Source organism: Pristiophorus japonicus, chromosome 17 (genome assembly GCF_044704955.1).
Source record: "Pristiophorus japonicus isolate sPriJap1 chromosome 17, sPriJap1.hap1, whole genome shotgun sequence".
Lineage (NCBI taxonomy): Eukaryota > Metazoa > Chordata > Chondrichthyes > Pristiophoridae > Pristiophorus > Pristiophorus japonicus.
In genome coordinates this window covers 66,392,502-66,410,594 of record NC_091993.1, presented here as the reverse complement: position 1 = coordinate 66,410,594, position 18,093 = coordinate 66,392,502, and the positions used below count along the sequence as shown (strand labels likewise).

At 46.8% G+C, this 18,093-nt stretch overlaps 1 pseudogene; it reads right to left on the bottom strand.

Annotated features, from left to right (window-relative positions):
• Positions 1–1,425: 1,425 nt before the first annotated feature.
• The window catches only part of LOC139227993 (methyltransferase-like protein 27), an 80,521-nt pseudogene continuing 63,853 nt past the window's right edge, over positions 1,426–18,093 (bottom strand).

Sequence of the window (18,093 nt, the reverse complement as noted above, 5' to 3'; positions counted from 1 at the left end):
GGCTCGAAGGGCCGAATGGCCTACGCCTGCACCTATTTTCTATGTTTCTATGTCAGAACAGCATTGTTCCTGTTGGCCAATAGATCCCGACCATACTCGCTCACAGGGGTCCCACCCGCAGAGCTGCTAATGAAAAGGATGCTCAAAACCAGGTTATCCCTTATAACACCCTACTATGAAAGAAACTGTTGAGAGCAGGCGTCAGTCACAATGTGACTACCATGACAGGAATGCGAGGGCGCGATGTATTGATGCCAATGACCCTGTTTTTGTCCTTAATTATGCTGCAGGGCCCAAATGGCTTGCCGGCACTGTGATTGCCAAAGAGGGGAATAGGGTTTTGGTAGTTAAACTTACCAATGGACAAATCTGCCGCCAACACATGGATCACACTAAAAGGAAGTTCAGCAACCCCATAGAAGAAGCAGAGGAAGAACGCGATGTAGAGTTTACTCCACCACAGGTGACCGAACACAGGGAACCAAGTGGGGGAGAGCCCAGTCACTGTGGGCAGTCCGGACAGGCCTGAGGCATCGCAAACAGCAGACACTCAGGCCAGCGCCCAACAACCGGAGCCCCAACTCAGGGGCTCTACAAGGGAGTGTAAACCACCAGAGAGACTTAACCTGTGATCCCAATAAGACTTTGCAGAGAGATGATGTCATGTATTCAATTGTCATTGTAACCCATGTATAAGCTGACCTAAGTTGTACACCTTGAGAACATTGACCACAAGGTGGTGAACTTGTGAGAGACATTCTTAACCTGGACTTTCAGGTATAAAAGGGGAAGCTCCACCCACCGTTTCTCTCTTGAGGTCTTGGTAATAAAGGTAATTGGTCACAGAGTGACCTTCTCTCAAGTATGGGCCTCGTGTGCATTTATACTGTATAGTAAGGACATATCAATAACAGGTAGGATTTTTAAAAAAGATTTTGTAAAGCATTTTCAGTTGCAGTAATATTGTTTTTGTAAAGAGCTGTAACCTGTTGGAGATTAAATTAAGCCACTAATGAGATTTATAAGCTTAAAAAATACCAAGACATGATTTCTTACCAAATCTCATGATTTTTAAGAGTTTGTTTCATGATTTATGAGACGGTGGGGTTTACAGACTGAATTATAATAGGTTCAGGCTCATTTATACTTACTGCAAAGACTTGTATGTTTATAACAGTTGCTTGGATGCAAAGGATAGGCAGTGGCCTTTCACGTCTCAGACTTAAGTTCCAATAAAGCCCAGACTAATGGGCTGCAAATCTGTATTTGTATGGGTTCCTTGTGAAATTCTGACTAATTTCTTCTCATATTAAATTCATTCAATTGACAGTTTGCGAATGTAAAACTCAGAATATCCAGGGACTGGTGATAGCATTAATACTTTTTTCCTGTAGACAGCCGCAACCCCATCAACGTACTCTTCTGCTATCTGGGTCGGCAGCATTTCCCTCTGCCAACCTTCTCCCACTGCCCTTTGCACACCAGCTCTTGGAATGAAGCAAGCAGTTTATTTCTTTGATCACTCTCCTCAGCTCTCAATGTAAAGCAGATCAAGCCTCCTGCGAGAGAGACAAGTACCTGTCAGACAGCTCCATGTAATACAATCACTTGTTATACAATGGAGTTATACTGCACAACCTGCTTGTAGTATACCAGTCTCAGGCAATGTTTAATGTAAGCTGCGTGGGTATGCGTCCGCGCAGTAATCATGTACCGCCAAGGCTGCTCACAAGCTTTCCATTGGAAATACCATGCAGATGCAGAACTTAAACGGACCGCACATTGAAATAAACATGCAGCGCGCAACAAAGCAGAGCTTAGAGTGAACATTGGATTCAGGCCATTCGAACAGTAGGTACCTGCAGTATCACTCAGTACACTCTGACCCTGCAGTATTGCTCAGTGCACTCTGTTCCCGCAGTATTGCTCAGTGCACTCGGCCCCGCTCTAACAGCAGGGACCTGCAGTATAGCTGATTGAACATTTACCTGCAATTATTCTACAAGCAGTATGATTTTGAAGGTGAACAATATGATTGAAACATCCCCCCTCCTACACCTAGATATTTCTGTTTGCCAACGCATGTCTGTAAAAGGAGCTTTCTGTGTAGAATTAGACCTGCCCCTGGAGCTGTTGCCTTGTGACAGTCACCTTGTTTGGGTGGCACGGCCTGTGGATGCCACAATGACAGGCCGAGCTGACTTACGGGGATGGGCCTTTCTACTCGCCTGATTTGGTGACTCTCAGTATCTCTGGAAGGATGTCCTACAGCAGATGTTGTTGAGCCAGTCCACCAACAATAGTCACTAAATCATAGGTACCTACAGCAATTTAATCCAACAACAAAGAGGCTTGTTAGACTGCACAGGCCAACTGTTACCTGACTTCATATAACAAAATGAGAGAAGACCTTTTTTAATAAGTCGAGTTCCCTTTAAACCCAACCAGTCAGATCAAAAAAGACACCGCTCCTCTACCAGTAAAGGAACTCTGAGGGTCTCCGAAATATTCAGACAAGAGCTCTTCCAAGGACTCAAACCTCAAAGATTGTCGGACAGAATGAAGGGGCCTGTTCTCTGGGGGTTACGGGTATTATTTAGCTGGTTTATCTGCTTTTATAGGCAATGGTTTATCTGCTGTTACCATCCAATGTGTCAGACTCTGATACAGGCCTTTGGATTCAACTATCTTCACCATTTGTTCACTGCCATCTATTCCATGGAAGTTCTTAAATCCCAGTTTCTGCAGCTAAAGAGACCAGATTATTACATTATGTGTTATCCAACAAGCCTCTGGTCGATTACACTTGTCTCCATAGTATTTTATCAAGCCCCATGTCGTGTATCCTACATGGTTACTGCTTGCACTATTACAAGGTGTGCCACCAGAGGGCACCGCAGTGGGAGACTTGCAGGTTACCTGTACAGTTGTGCCTGGCCAAGTATAAAAGGCAGGCCACCATGTGTGATCCTCACTCTGGAGATATCAATGAAGGACTAAGGTCACTACAGTTCAAGTACAACACATTGCCTCGTGGAGTCATTATCAGAGCATCTAAAGACACAACAATTGGCGACGAGATTACGGACCTTCACGTGAAAATGGCTACCCTTGGTACGTTGCAGCAGTTCACCGATGGTGATGATTGGGACGCCTTTGAGGAGAGGCTCAACTATTTCTTCACAGCAAACGACCTGGCAAGCGACAACCCGGCCACAATGGCTGATAAGCGCAGAGCTATCCTGCTAACCAGTTGTGGGCCCACCGTCTATGGCCTCGCCAGGGATTTGCTGCCACCAGTGAAGACAACGACCAAGACGCACAAGGAGCTCGTAACGCTGATCCAAGAGCAACTCAAGCCCAAGGAGAGCATAGTCACAGCCAGACATCAGTTCTACACGCACTGAAGGCCAGGAAATCGCGAAATATGCTACAGACCTAAGGAGGCTGCCTGCACCATGTGATTTCGGCAACCACCTCACCGAAGCACTGCGGGACATTTTTGTCATTGGAATCGGCCATGAGGGCCTTCTTCAAAAGCTACTGTCTGCGGACACCACAGTCACACTGCAGAAGGCTATTTCTGTGAGCCAGGCATTCATGACCTCGACCTGCGGCTCTAGGCAGATGACTCATCCTCAGGACTCAAACTCGGCAAGTACTGTGCACAGAGTGGCGCCTTTTAGAGGCTGGACTGTAGAATGCAAACCTTTTCAGGGAACAGAGAACAGGCCCCCGAGTCCCTTAACTCAGAGTCCGCCGAGGGGGTGCTAGTCGGGTAGCTCCATGCTGGCATTGTGGAAGGAATCACAGGGCTCACTAGTGCCGTTTTAAAGACTATGTGTGCAAAGGCTGCAGCACAAAGGGCCACCTCCAGTGAATTGTAGGAGAAATTTGACTCACTGTTGATGAAGAATCTGCAGATGGCCATGAATCCAGCATAAATTATGAAACGATAGGCAGAGAGGCAGCTCAGCCCCACGATAAGGTATATAGCATATTTACTTGCACCACTGAGTGTTCCCCGTTGAGGATGGAAGTCGAGATAGATGGCATTCCAGTCTTCATGGAAGTGGACATGGGGTGAACCAGTCAGTAATGAATCAAAAATCCTTTGAGAGGCTATAGGACAATCAAGCTGAACGACCCAAGTTGGTCCCGGTTCAGGCAAAGCTGCGCACCTACACCGATGAACTTATCACAGTCGTTGGTAGTGCGGATGTAAATGCACTCCATGATGGCGAGGTGCACAAGTTACCTCTGTGGATTGTTGCAGGTGATGGACCAACGCTACTTGGAAGAAGGTGGATGGAGACGATCCATTGGAAGTGGGAAGACTTTATCCCTCCAGCGATCGACGACCTTCGCACTCGGAGGCAAAGCAAGCCCTCACCTGAGGGTGGACCCGGCATCAGAGAGCAGATCAGCACAGCACCCGAGGCACAGACCGCTCAGCACGACTGCGTGGGGATGATCCAGCTGAGACGACCCGAATGCACCTTCCATGCTCCAGTAGCAGGACTCCGGAGGAAGAAAATCGGATCCAAAGGCGACTTCCCAGCTTCGGTGGCAGAACCCGGGTAGAAGAGGATCACCGCAGTCGACATCGTGGATGGAGGAACGATGGCCCCAAACCACGAGGTGATGCGCTGAAGAAAAAGATGGCGGCGGCCAGACCAGGAGGTGCAGCGCTGATGGAGCAACACGTGGCACCAAACGGAGAAGAGGATTGGGGTTAAGAAAGCAAGGCTCTCTTAAAGGAGGCCTGCAACCCAACACACTTAAAGGGACAGTTCCACATTTTCAAACAATGTAAGAGCAACTGTGAGTTAGATGTAAAATGTGCAATTGATGATCAGATTGTGAGCATGCAATAAGCAAAGAAAAGGCGTGCGATCATGATCGGAGCTACAGGTTATTTACAATGAGTAATAAAACGTTGTGCAATGTAGGATTTCAACTGCACTCAGTCAATGCAGCGGGCAGACACCTATCGGGAGCACACAGGTCCAGCGAGCTCCCCAATGTAGTAGCCTGCGTCCCTGGGACCAGAGTTATGCACCATGGGATGTGGCCCCAAACAGCCAATACATGTGAGCTGCAGAACAAGCGATCTCAGGAGGTATCTCAATGGCGCCGGTATCGATACCCTGCCCCTGATCAGCTCCACCTCTCAGGCACTCAATGGCACCCACTGCCACGAGCCTGAAAGAGCAAACTGTGCTAAGGCGCAGCCCCCAGACTCCATCGCCACCAAGGCCAGACCCGGGAACGAAGCGTCACCCACAACAGTTCTCCCAAAGAGGACTGGGACCAGCCAGGATCCCAAACCAAACATCGCCCAGGCAAGCAGTTCCCTGTGTACTGCTAGACGACAGCTCCTCAGGGAGCAGCAGCGACCCAGGGTGCAAAGAAAGGACAGGGCGGTCACCGGCATCTGTGAACCTGCCCGACGCTAGGAGCAACGGCAACCGCCCCGAGACCAGGCAACTTGAGCCATCTGGGTTCCCACTGCCAGCACTGGGCACCGCACCACCACCAGACTGCCTGGACACCATCCGGCAGCTCTGGAACTAGCTTGTCCTTACGCACCGGTTACCGATCCCCAGTACCTATCAATAATGTATCTCACCAGTCGAATGTACTTGCCTCACAACTGAACCACAAATGTAATGCAAACTTTTTTTTCTGGACTTGAATGTTTATGAATGTAATGAGCCTCCGGCATAATCTATATGTGGGGGAGAGATAATGGAGTGGTCATGGACACACACAAACAGAAACCACCAGCACTCTACTGCCAACGAAACACCAACCACTCACCCAAGATAAAAACGACCTGCCATGGGTCAACCAGATAGAGCTAAGCCCAGAGCACAGTCAATGCAGAGGCGATTTGCACGAAAGGCTTGGGGAGAGTGATGTCATGTATCCTACATGGTTACTGCTTGCACTGTTACAAGGTGTGCCACCAGAGGGCACTGCAGTGGGAGACTTGCAGGTTACGTGTTCAGGTGTGCCTGGCCTAGTATAAAAGGCAAGCGACCAGGTGTGATCCTCTGGCATTATCAATAAAGGACTAAGGTCACTACAGTTCAAGTACAACACATTGCCTCGAGGAGTCATTATCAGAGCATCTAAAGGCACAACACTCCACATGAAGGGTTAAGTGTGCCACACAGTTTATAGTTCCAGCATCTACACTGCTTCATGATTTGGACAGGAGGGTATCACTTTTGGCACTTGCACCAATTGCAGCTAACTGAAAAAAAGAAGTATTTTTCTGCCTCGTGTATCATGTGCTGGACTTTTCTCTTTCTACCATGGTTCATGGGTCCAAAAATAGAAAAATGTTACGAACAGAAAATGGGCTCGCTTCTTTTCATACCCCGAGATTTCCCTGCGTCTGTGCCCAACTGAGCTGGATTTCCTGTGTGCAGGATAGTAGCGGGTAAGATGCTGGATTAACTGTCCAGAAGTTGTGAGTTCAAATCCCACCAGGGCAAGTTGGGAAATTGAATTCATTAAATCTTGTAATTTGTGGGCTGGCAACAGAAAAAGTGATCTTGGAAGCTGCCGGATTGTCATTAAAAAAAAAACAATTTTGGAAAGCCCTTCTCAGCCTGTCTTGTTCCAATGGAAGTTTTACAGATATAAAAAGATATATTCTTCCTGGAATATACAGTGATCTTTGTCAGGATATTTGAACATGCTTGTGGGGAAGTTGTCAGTACTTTCACTCATTTCACACAAGCGCCTTGGGACGTTTTAATACGTTAAAAGGTGCTATATAAATAAAAGTTATAATTTCACAGTTTCTCTTCCTCCACTCATACCCACAATAGCAGCAATGTTCAATAATAAGCAACGTAGACATTCTAAAACCGTCTCACTATTGCACAGAGCGATGAACCCTGAGGGAAATTTGCACTGGTTTATATCACTATCTCTATGGCATTCGATTACGGTTTCATCGTCTGTTACCCCTTCAGCCACCATTCCTGTTCCACAGGGCACATCAAGGACGAGTGCGCTCCCTCGATCTTCTGGATACACAGAGTCCACGGTCTCTACATCGAATCTGGGAGCCTAGTACTCCATCGCACTCATATGCTGAGGGCAGAAAGAGATTGCATTCACACGGTCTGGCTCCTGGAAGAGTTTTGATATAGAATCCTTATCTTAGAGCACGGGGTGGGGGCTGATTCTGGAGTACACGCTAAACTGGATGCATAAGAACATAAGAAATAGGAACAGGAGTAGGCCATACAGCCCCTCGAGCCTGCTCCGCCATTCAATAAGATCATGGCTGATCTGATCACGAACTCAGCTCCACTTCCCCGCCCGCTCTCCATAACCCCTTATTCCCTTATCGTACAAGAAACTGTCTATTTCTGTCTTAAATTTATTCAATGTCCCAGCTTCCACAGCTCTCTGAGGCAGCAAATTCCACAGATTTACAACCCTCTGAGAGAAGACATTCCTCCTCATCATCTCTGTTTTAAATGGGCAGTCCCTTATTCTAAGATCATGCCCCCTAATTCTAGTCTCCCCCATCAGTGGAAACATCCTCTCTGCATCCACCTTGTCAAGCCCCCTCATAATCCTATACATTTCAATAAGATCACCTCTCATTCTTCTGAATTCCAATGAGTAGAAGCCCAACCTACTCAACCTTTCCTCATAAGTCAACTCCCTCATCCCCGTAATCAACCTCGTGAACCTTCTCTGAACTGCCTCCAAAGCAAGTATATCCTTTCGTAAATATGGAAACCAAAACTGCATGCAGTATTCCAGGTGTGGCCTCACCAATACCTTGTATAGCTGTAGCAAGAATTCCCTGCTTTTGTACTCCATCCCTTTCGCAATAAAGGCCAAGATACCATTGGCCTTCCTGATAACTTGCTGTACCTGCATATTATCCTTTTGTGTTTCATGCACAAATACCCCCAGGTCCCGCTGTACTGCAGCACTTTGCAGTATTTCTCCATTTAAATAATAAATTTGATTTTTTTCTGCCAAAGTGCATGACCTCACACTTTCCAACATGATACTCCAAGTGCTAAACTTTTGCCCACTCACTTAGCCTGTCTATGTCCTTTTGCAGCTTATTTGTGTCCTCCTCACACATTGGTTTTCCTCCCATCCTTGTATCTTCTTCCAAGTCGTTAATATAGATTGTAAATAGTTGGGTTAGCCTGGTGACCGCCAGCCCCTATTGTATTATCGCAGGTGAATGGCCTGCAATTTGCCACCCATTGAATTAACAAATGGAGAATTTTCGGACACACACCTACCACAGCCGAGGTTACCCAACCCCAGCATAGTCTGAAGAAGTTAACCCCATGAAAAGTTTGGGTCGGGTTATGTCATTTTTTACGGCGCTGACTGTATATTGATGCCACCTCCTGTGCTATTTACATCTTACCTCCCTCCTTGTCTATGTTGGTAGTTTTAATTCCATCTTTTCTCTCTTTCAGTCCCCACTGCGACCCCTTTACTCATAGTGTTCCTGTTATTATCCGACCCCATGACCCTTCTTGCAGCACATCACCACTTTGCTCGAATGGACACCCACTTGAGTCTTTTACTGTATCTAGCAACAATAATGACTGAGGTTAAGGGGTAAAGTGTGCTGTGGGAGATGGAAACTAGCTTAAAGAGAGGAACAGCAGTCATCTTCAATAGGAATTTTACAGAGTCACATAAGAGGATCCCAATGGTTAGGTCTTGGGGACCTTGCTATTTTTACAAATTAATGACGGTAGCTTAATCTATAGATCATGGGGTGATAATAGATTAATCTATAAATCATGGGGTGATGGTAGAGCAATCTATGGATCATGGGGTGATGGTAGATAAATCTATAGATCTGGGGGTGATGGTAGAAAAATCTATAGATCCGGGGGTAATGGTAGATTAATCTATAGATCTGGGAGTGATGGTAGATTAATCTATAGATCCGGGGGTGATGGTAGATTAATCTATAGATCATGGGGTGATGGTAGATTAATCTATAGTGCCGGGCTGCAGTAAAACAACAATGAAACCACTTTCATGTTTGTATTAGTAAAGGGGCAAAGAACAAGTCAAAAGATTCGATAATGCTGACCTATAAGACATTGATTATCAAACCCCATTACGAATGCTGTGCATTGTTCTGGTTACCGACTCTTCGGAAGGATATCTTCCTTGATAGGGTTCAGAGGCAAGGCAAAAAGGGATTCTGGTTTCAGGTACTTCAGATATGAGAAAATGATAAGGAAATTGAATTTATTTCATTTAGTAAAGAGACTTCAAGCTGAGTTTAAGTTTCAAGATTATAAATTTCAAGGATGTCTGAATGGAATTGTTCACAGCGGTGAAGGGTTCAACCATTGGAGACGTGTTAAACATTAGATGTGCACTTTAACCTACAGTGCTTTTTGATCTTTATGACTGTTTTTCTTCCTTGGTTATGGAATGCTGGCAGATGTGTCTAAAACGGTGTTGCCAGTAGTGGCACGTCGGCAATTTCTATTGGACAACACTGGACTAAAACCGCCTAGAAACCTCCAGCACGAAACAACTTTCCCCCTTTAATCATTAAACAGAAATAAATATTGGTAACATTACAATCTGATGGGGAACAATTTGCTCTGGTTGCTATGGGTAATGGCTCCATAACTACAAGCAGGACATTTGTGTAATTGGCATTTGTAGCAAAATTTTAAATGCATTTAAAAAGTATGTGTGGAGACACCAAGTCGGATAACCCACGGTAACAGTGACCATGTTGCTACACAGATGGGTGGAGAGATTCTTTCCCCCAGAGGGCAGTTCTATGGCTAGTATTGTGAGATGGTGACAGGCACTACCTTCTCATAGTTCTCAGCCCAAGAATTGTAAAATTTCACTTTTTCTTCTGTGTCCATGTCTCTGTACAAAGTGCGGAGGTTCTTGGTGGCAGCAGCCACATCTATTCCAGACTGTTCCATCCTATGGAAATAGAGAATACGAGCCGGTAATAGGAGGGTTGGAATAAAATATTACAGCAAAAACTTCCTTTCATTCCAATTACGAGGAATTGAAATGAGACAGATACACCCTTCCTACAAATACTGTACACGGATTGAAATGAGACATATATGCCCTTTGTCCAAATATTGAGGTGGTTTCAGTCCTTGGCCAGTGTCATGTATGTATGCTTGTGGTTACTAGCCACTAGGGGGCGCCACTGTCAGAGGTCATTGGGCTGTACGCACGTGTGCGCGGGCCAGGTATATAAAGGAAGCCACCATGTAATGTGGGCACTTTGGGCCCGAATAAAGTTGAGCCAGGTAAAGACTGTAAACAAGATTGTGTCGTCGTATGGCAGAGCTGCTTATGGCAGGGCCTTCTCGACTGTGTATGCGAAAACTGCTCAAAGTCCGCCAACAGGTACGAATCCGATTTCAGCCTTTTGGCATTGTGGGGGCAATCATCGTCATCATCAGTGTCGTTTTAACCAGTACATCTGTAAAGGCTGCCCGCTCCTCCACCATTGAGCAGGTCCCTGACCCTGGTCACCTAGCCAGCCACAGCCCTCTCGTCCGCCTGCCACTTAAAACCGCGGTTGTGGAGTTACGGATTCCTGAGCAGCAGCTCCTGCAGGACAGCCGCCACTCTAGACAGGGGAGAGCTGCACTTGGTGGCGACTCTGTTCCAGACCCTGATGAGTTCCCGGTAAAAGACAGGCAGCCCCCACATGGTGGTCCTGACGCCCCCCAGGCTCACAAACAGGAGCTGCGTGTCATAATTGAGGCAGTACTGCTGGTGGAAGAAATACGTTGCTAGCGCACGCCACCTAGGAGGGGCCCGACGTAGAGGCATTCCTGCAGGGTCTGAAGACGGAAAGTCGCATGCTGGGTGCTGACGCACACCAATGCCTGACCGCCCTCCCTAAGCGGGAGACTCAAAACAGCAGCAGAGACCCAGTGCTTCCTGTTGTTCTAGAAGTCCACCAGCTTCTTCTGTATCTTGGCGACAAACGCAGGGGGAGGGGTCAAAGTGGCCAGCCGGTACCACAGCATAGTGACCACCAGCTGGTTTATGACTCGCGCTCGACCACTGTAGGACAGCACTTGGAGCAGTCCTATCCAGTGCCCTTGGCGAGCGGTGACCTTGGCCTCCAGCTCCTGCCAGTTTGCCAGCCAGGCTTCCTCATCTGGGCTAAGGTAGACTCCCAGATAGAGGAGATAAGTTGTGCTCCAGGCAAAAGGCCTGAGCTCCTCGGGCAGGGAGTCCACCTGCCACGGACTCATCAGGAGTCCGGAACATTTCTCCCAGTTGATCCTGGTGAAGAATGCGGCCAAGTAAATCTCCTGGCACCCACGCATCCTCCGCAGGTCAACGGGATCCTCGACCATGAGGAGCACATCATCGGCGTAAGCCAAGAGGACGACCTCCACGCCCGGCCCTTGCAGAGCCAGTCCCGTCAACCTCTTCCGCAATGATCAGCCATGATCTTATTGAATGGTGGTGCAGGCTCAAAGGGCCGAAATGCCTACTCCTGCACCTATTTTCTATGTTTCTATGTTTCTGTGAAAGTGGGGCATCTTCAGCAAATGTGTCTACAACTGAGCAAGCGTGCTGTGACTCACCACGTGGATGATGACGACCAGTCCAGTGCGGACCTGAATATGCAACCCGAGAGGAAGTGTATGGACTGTGTTCCTGACAAAGAGCCAACCGATAATGGTTAATGTGAAACTAAATGGTGTGGCGGTATCGATGGAATTGGACACGGGTGCGAGTCAGTCGATAATGAGCCAAAGGACATTCGACATGTTGTGGGACACCAAGGCTATGAAGCCTAAGCTGAGTCCAGTCAATGCCAAGTTGCATACTTACAACCAAAGAACTCATACTGGTGATTGGCAGTGCAGTAGTCAAGGTGTCGTATGATGGTATGGTTCATGCCGTTCGGCAGGAATTGGCTCGAATAAAATCAAATGGAATTGGAACGATATCAAAGCGTTGTCATCAGTGGATGACACTTCGCATGCTCAAGTACTGAGCATAGACCTGGCACTGAGAATTGTGTCGATGCACTGAGCCATCTGCCTTGGCCCACACCGGAGGTGGAGATGCCACAACCTGCAGATCTACTGTTAGTTATGGATGCTTTTGAGAGTGAAGGAACCCTCCTGGTTAGGACCTGGACCAGACAGGACCCGATTTTATCAGTTGCAAAACGTTGTGTCCTTAGTGGAGATTGGTCTGCTATACCTATGGAAATGTATGATGAGACCAAACCTTACAACCGTCACAAAGACGAACTATCCATTCAGTCAGATTGTTTACTGTGGGGTAATTATGTTGTTATGCCTAAGAAAGGCAGAGAGAAATTTGTACGTGATCTACACAGCACTCATCCCGATATTGTCATGATGAATGCCATCGCCAGGTTTCACGTATGGTGGCCTGGAATTGACTCTGATCTGGAATCATGTGTGCATCAGTGCAACACTTGCATGCAGCTAAGCAAAGTACTAGTGAAATCTTCGCTGAGTCTGTGGTCGTGGCCATCCAAACCATGGTCGAGGATCCACATCGACTTTGCGGGTCCTTTCCTGGGCAAGCTGTTTTTTGTTGTGGTGGATGCATATTCCAAGTGGATAGAGTGTATAATCATGTCATCCAGTACATCCACAGCTACCATTGAGAGCCTTCGTGTCATGTTTGCTGCTCATGGTCTGCCTGACATTGTTGTGAGCGACAACGGATCTTGCTTCACAAGTCTGGAGTTTCAAGAGTTCATGAAACTCAATGGTATTAAACATGTGAGGTCAGCACCATTCAAACCTGCTTCTAATGGTCAAGCAGACCTTGCTGTCCAAACAATCAAGCAGAGTATGAAACGTGTAACACAGGGTTCACTGCAGACTCGCTTGTCATGCATATTGCTTAGTTACAGGACAAGACCCCACACGCTTACCGGGGTCTCACCTGCTGAACTATTGATGAAGAGAGGTCTCAAGGCCAAGCTCTCTCTCATCCATCCTGACTTGAATGATCGTGTTGGAAACAAACGGAAAAACCAACAGTGGTATCATGATCGTGCTGCTGTGTCACACGACATCACTGTTAACGATCCTGTATGTGCTAAATTATGGTCAAGGTCCCAAGTGGCTCGCTGGTACTGTTACGGTCAAGGAGGGTAACAGAGTGTTTATTGTCCTGCTCAAGACTGGGCAAACATGCAGGAAACATGTTGATCAGATAAAACTGAGGCACATGGATGAACTGGAACAAGTTGAGGAAGATACGATCAGTGACCAACCAACCTATATTCATTCATCAGAGGACTCCACCGTCATCAATGAATCTGGACGTTTAATCTCTATCATGGTCATTGCCACTCCCCATCAGATCGGCTACCCAGCCTCCAGTCATAACTGATTCAGAATGCTCACCCAGAACTGGAGTTGAACTGAGATGATCAATTCGTGAGCGGAAAGCCCCGGACCGTCTTAACTTGTAAAAAGACTGACACTAAGATCTTGAAGGCGGATGTTGTCATGTATGTATGCGTGCTTGGGGTTATTAGCCACCAGGGGGCACCACTGTCGAAGGTCATTGGGCTGTACGCACGTGTGTGCGGGCCAGGTATATAATGCAGGCCACCATGTAATGCTGGCACTTTGGACTTGAATAAAGTTGAGCCAGGTTTGCACCTGAGTGAGTTTACAGTATTCAGTCTATCGAGTTATTACATACATAACAGCCAGAATGCCGTTGGAAATCAGATCACCCATATTGTGATGTTGCTTTAATATCTAACTTTAGAGCACAAGGAGAAAGGGATCACACTGCTATGACTAGAATATTCTTACCAGTTGCTCATTCCCACAGATGCTCAGCATAAACTTGCCCATGACACACACAACCTCCCAGCAAAGAAACCAAGACCGATATCCCAGGATGGACTATGACTGACCTTTGAAGCTTGATCCCACCAGTGACCATATTCTGCTTCCTGTAACTGAAGGTATAATTGAGTAACTCATTATTTTACTCACTTTGAGCAAAGGTCATGCACAGTATGTGCAGCAGCAGAGAAATTAACCCCTTGTGTCAAGAGCAACTTTATTCACCAACCAAAATGGGATTTTGGGATCACAGTAGGGTTGCCAACCCTCCAGTATTACCCTGGAGTCGAGAAGAATGAAAGATTAATCTCCTGAGCACTGCTCTGAGCAACCCGGGAGGAAAATCAGAGGAGAATTAAATTAAGTTATGTTTTTTTTCATATTCTTTGAATACTTTTGTTTAATAGTTATAGAAATATTGGAAATTGGGAAAAAAAGGTTGATTGACTGGATGGGGTAGCTGGACGTGGAAGGTCATGTAATGAAACCTCCAGGAATACATCTAATCAGAGTTGGCAACCCTAGTTCACAGGGATAGAGGAAAAGTTCACTTAGCAACTACATAATACCTAAAAGGGTATAAGTCAAAACCACCAGAGTTCATGATCTAGTTCAACAAGATCTCATGGATGGGCCTTACCAGCTCATGATGGTGACTCTCCAATAAAGGTTATTCCCAGGAAGAAAGGGAATATTAGTGGCTCAAGCTGATTTAACTCCTAACAACAGACAGCTCAAGAGCAGCAATGGCACAAACTGAGGTGGAAGGGCACTTACCCATCCTCTCAGCTGAGGAATAATGTTGGAGCTAGGACATGTCAATGAGAGAACTGAAAACAACTGTTAAAATCCAATACAAACAGAAAATCAAGGACCCAAGCAAACAAACGTGCATTTATATATTGCCTGTCACATCCTCTGGAAGTCCCAGGGTGTTTCACAGCCAATGAAGCCCTTTTGAATTGTAGGCAAACAAGATAACCAATCTGCACACAACAAGGTCCCACCAACAGCAATGAGGTAAATGACCAGATAAAAGCCTAGAAAAAGAATGCCATGACTGAATGCCGATATATTTCCAAGTCAGGATGGTGTGTGCCTTGGAGGGGAACTTGGAGGTGGTGGTGCTTCCATGCGCCTGCTTCTCTTGTCCTTCTCGGTGGAAGTGGGCGTAGGTTTGGAAAGTGCTGCCGAAGAAGCTTTGGCGAGTTGCTGCAGTGCATCTTGTAAATGCTTTACACTCCAGCCACGGTGCGCCAGTGGTGGAAGAAGTGAATGTTCAAAGTGGTGGATGGGATATTGATCAACTGGGCTGTTTTGGCCTGGATGGTGTTGAGCTTCTTGAGTGTTGTTGGAGTTGTACTCATCCAGGCAAGTGGAGAGTATTCCATCACAGTCCTTACTTATGTCTTGTAAGTGGTGGAAAGACTTTGGAGAATCAGGAGGTGATTGAACTGCCACAGATTACCCAGGTCACAAAATCTATCTCAGAAGCACCCGTTGTTTGGGTGCTATGGGGACCAATCCGATTCCAAAGTGGTGTCCCCAGCATGCACACACTTCTGGTGCAGGCCGCACCAGACAGCATTTTGGGTAGAACGTTAGCACGGGAGCAAGGAACATGTTCAATGCTGATTTGATGCTAGCATTGACATTTTAGAGCTCCATGCTCCAGCTTTACGCCCTCCCTTAAACTCACACAGCTGAGCATGCATTCAGCAGCAGGAAGGACCCCCCCCTCCAGCACTATTTAAAGGGATCATCAACAGTTGCTGATTGATTTCTAAGGACTGTTGCTGGGTTTATATTGTGTTTGGTGGTTTGTACAGTTATTTAAAGTTGCAAAGGTCGACAGGGAGTGTTGTGGCAAGTACTGTAGGATGTTGTCCTGACATCAAAGATTCTGCACAGACCACTTGCTCCAAGACATGGGTGCAGTAGCAGGCATTCCACTCTGCCTACAGCATGATGGGGACAATGAGCAAAGGCGACACAGAACTGGTTAAACTGCTGGCAGAAGCAGGAGGAGGAGAAGTGTTATGTATGCAACCCTATGTAACCAGTATTATACCGCCACCAGAGGGCGTGCCTGTGGGAGTCCCAAGGGATCCCAGCATTCCTTGGGAGCACTGTATATAAGCAGGCCTCCCATGCTGCACCAACACTTTGGAGTTAGAACAAAGGAACTAAGGTCACACTTACTCACGTCTACAGTACTCAGTTACGCCATTTTATTATGAACATAACAACTGGCGACGAAATAATGAACCATCACGTGAAAATGCAGAGAACTGTTGGTATCCTGGAGAAATTCTCAGAAGGGGACGATTGGGAGACCTTCGTGGAGCGACTTGACCAATACTTCATGGCCAACGAGCTGGAAGTGGATGAGAACGCTGCCAAACGAAGGACGATCCTCCTCACTGTCTGCGGGGCAACAACCTATGGCCTCATGAAGAATTTTCTTGCTCTGGTGAAAGTAACAATCAAATCATATGAAGAACTGTGTATGCTGGTCCTGGAACACCTAAATCCAAAGGAGAGCGTTCTGATGGCAAGGTATCGATTTTACACATGTCAACGGTCTGAAGGCCAGGACGTGGAGAGCTAGGTCGCGAACTAAGGCGCCTTGCAGTACATTGCGAATTCAATGGATTCCTGGAGCAAATGCTACGAGACTTTTTTGTGCTTGGCATTGGCCACGAGGTTATCTTTCACAAACTGTTGACGGTTGAAACACCGAATCTGAGCAAAGCCATAATGATAGCCCAGGCATTTATGTCCACCAGCGCTAACACCAAACAAATTTCGCAGCATAAAGACGTTTCAGCAAGTACTGTACACAAAGTAATGTCGTTTTCAGGCAGAAATGCATATGGCAGAACGTACACGCCTGCAGTTGCATGACCTTAGATGATCCAGAGTCCGCCATCAAACATTAATGCGAGGCAGTTAACACCTTGTTGGCGCTGCGGAGGTGATCGAGCCCATCAATGCCGCTTCAAACACTATGCATGCAAAAACTGTGGAACAATGGGACACCTCCAGTGAATGTGCAGACGAGCTGCAAACCCTGCAAACCACCATGTTGCAGAGGAAGATCGATCCAGGACGGATCATAGAAACAAAGAAACATAGAAAATAAGTGCAGAAGTAGGCCATTCAGCCCTTCGAGCCTACACCTCTATTCAATACGATCATGGCTGATCATTCCTTCAGTACCCCTTTCCTGCTTTCTCTCCAAGCCACTTGATACCCTTAACCGTAAGAGCCAATCTTGAATATATCCAGTGGACTGGCATCAACAACTCTCTGCGGCAGGGAATTCCACAGGTTAACAACTCTCTGAGTGAAGAAGTTTCTTCTCATCTCAGTCCTAAATGGCCTACACCTTATCCTAAGACTATGTCCACTGGTTCTGGACTTCCCCAACATCAGGAACATTCTTCCCGCATCTAACCTGTTCAGTCCCGTCAGAATCTTATGTTTCTATGAGATCCCCTCTCATCCTTCTAAACTCCAGTGAATAAAGGCCCAGTTGATCCAGTATCTCCTCATATGAAAGCCCAGCCATCCCTAGAATCAGTCTGGTGAACCTTTGCTGCACTCCCTCAATAGCAAGAACGTCCTTCCTCAGACTAGGAGACCAAAACTCAACACAATATTCCAGGTGAGGCCTCACTAAAGCTCTGTACAACTGTAGTAAGACCTCCCTGCTTCTATATTCAAATCCCCTAGCTATGAAGACCAACATACCATTTGTCTTCCTTGCCGCCTGCTGTACTTTCAGTGACTGATGAACCATGACACCCAGGTCTCGTTGCACCTCCCCTTTTCCTAGTCTGCCACCATTCAGATAATATTCTGCCTTCGTGTTTTTGCCCCCAAAATGGATAACCTCACATTTATCCACATTATACTGCATCTGCCATGCATTTGCCCACTCACCTAACCTGTCCAAGTCACCCTGCAGCCTCTTAGCATCCTCCTCACAGCTCACACCACCACCCAGTTTAGTGTCATCTGCAAACTTGGAGATATTATACTCTATTCCTTCATCCAAATTGTTAATGTATATTGTAAAGAGCAGATGTCCCACCACGACAACTGGCTGTTCACCCTCCCTTTTTAGAATGTCCTGCGCCCGCTCCGAGACATCCTTGACCCTTGCACCAGGGAGGCAACATACCATCCTGGAGTC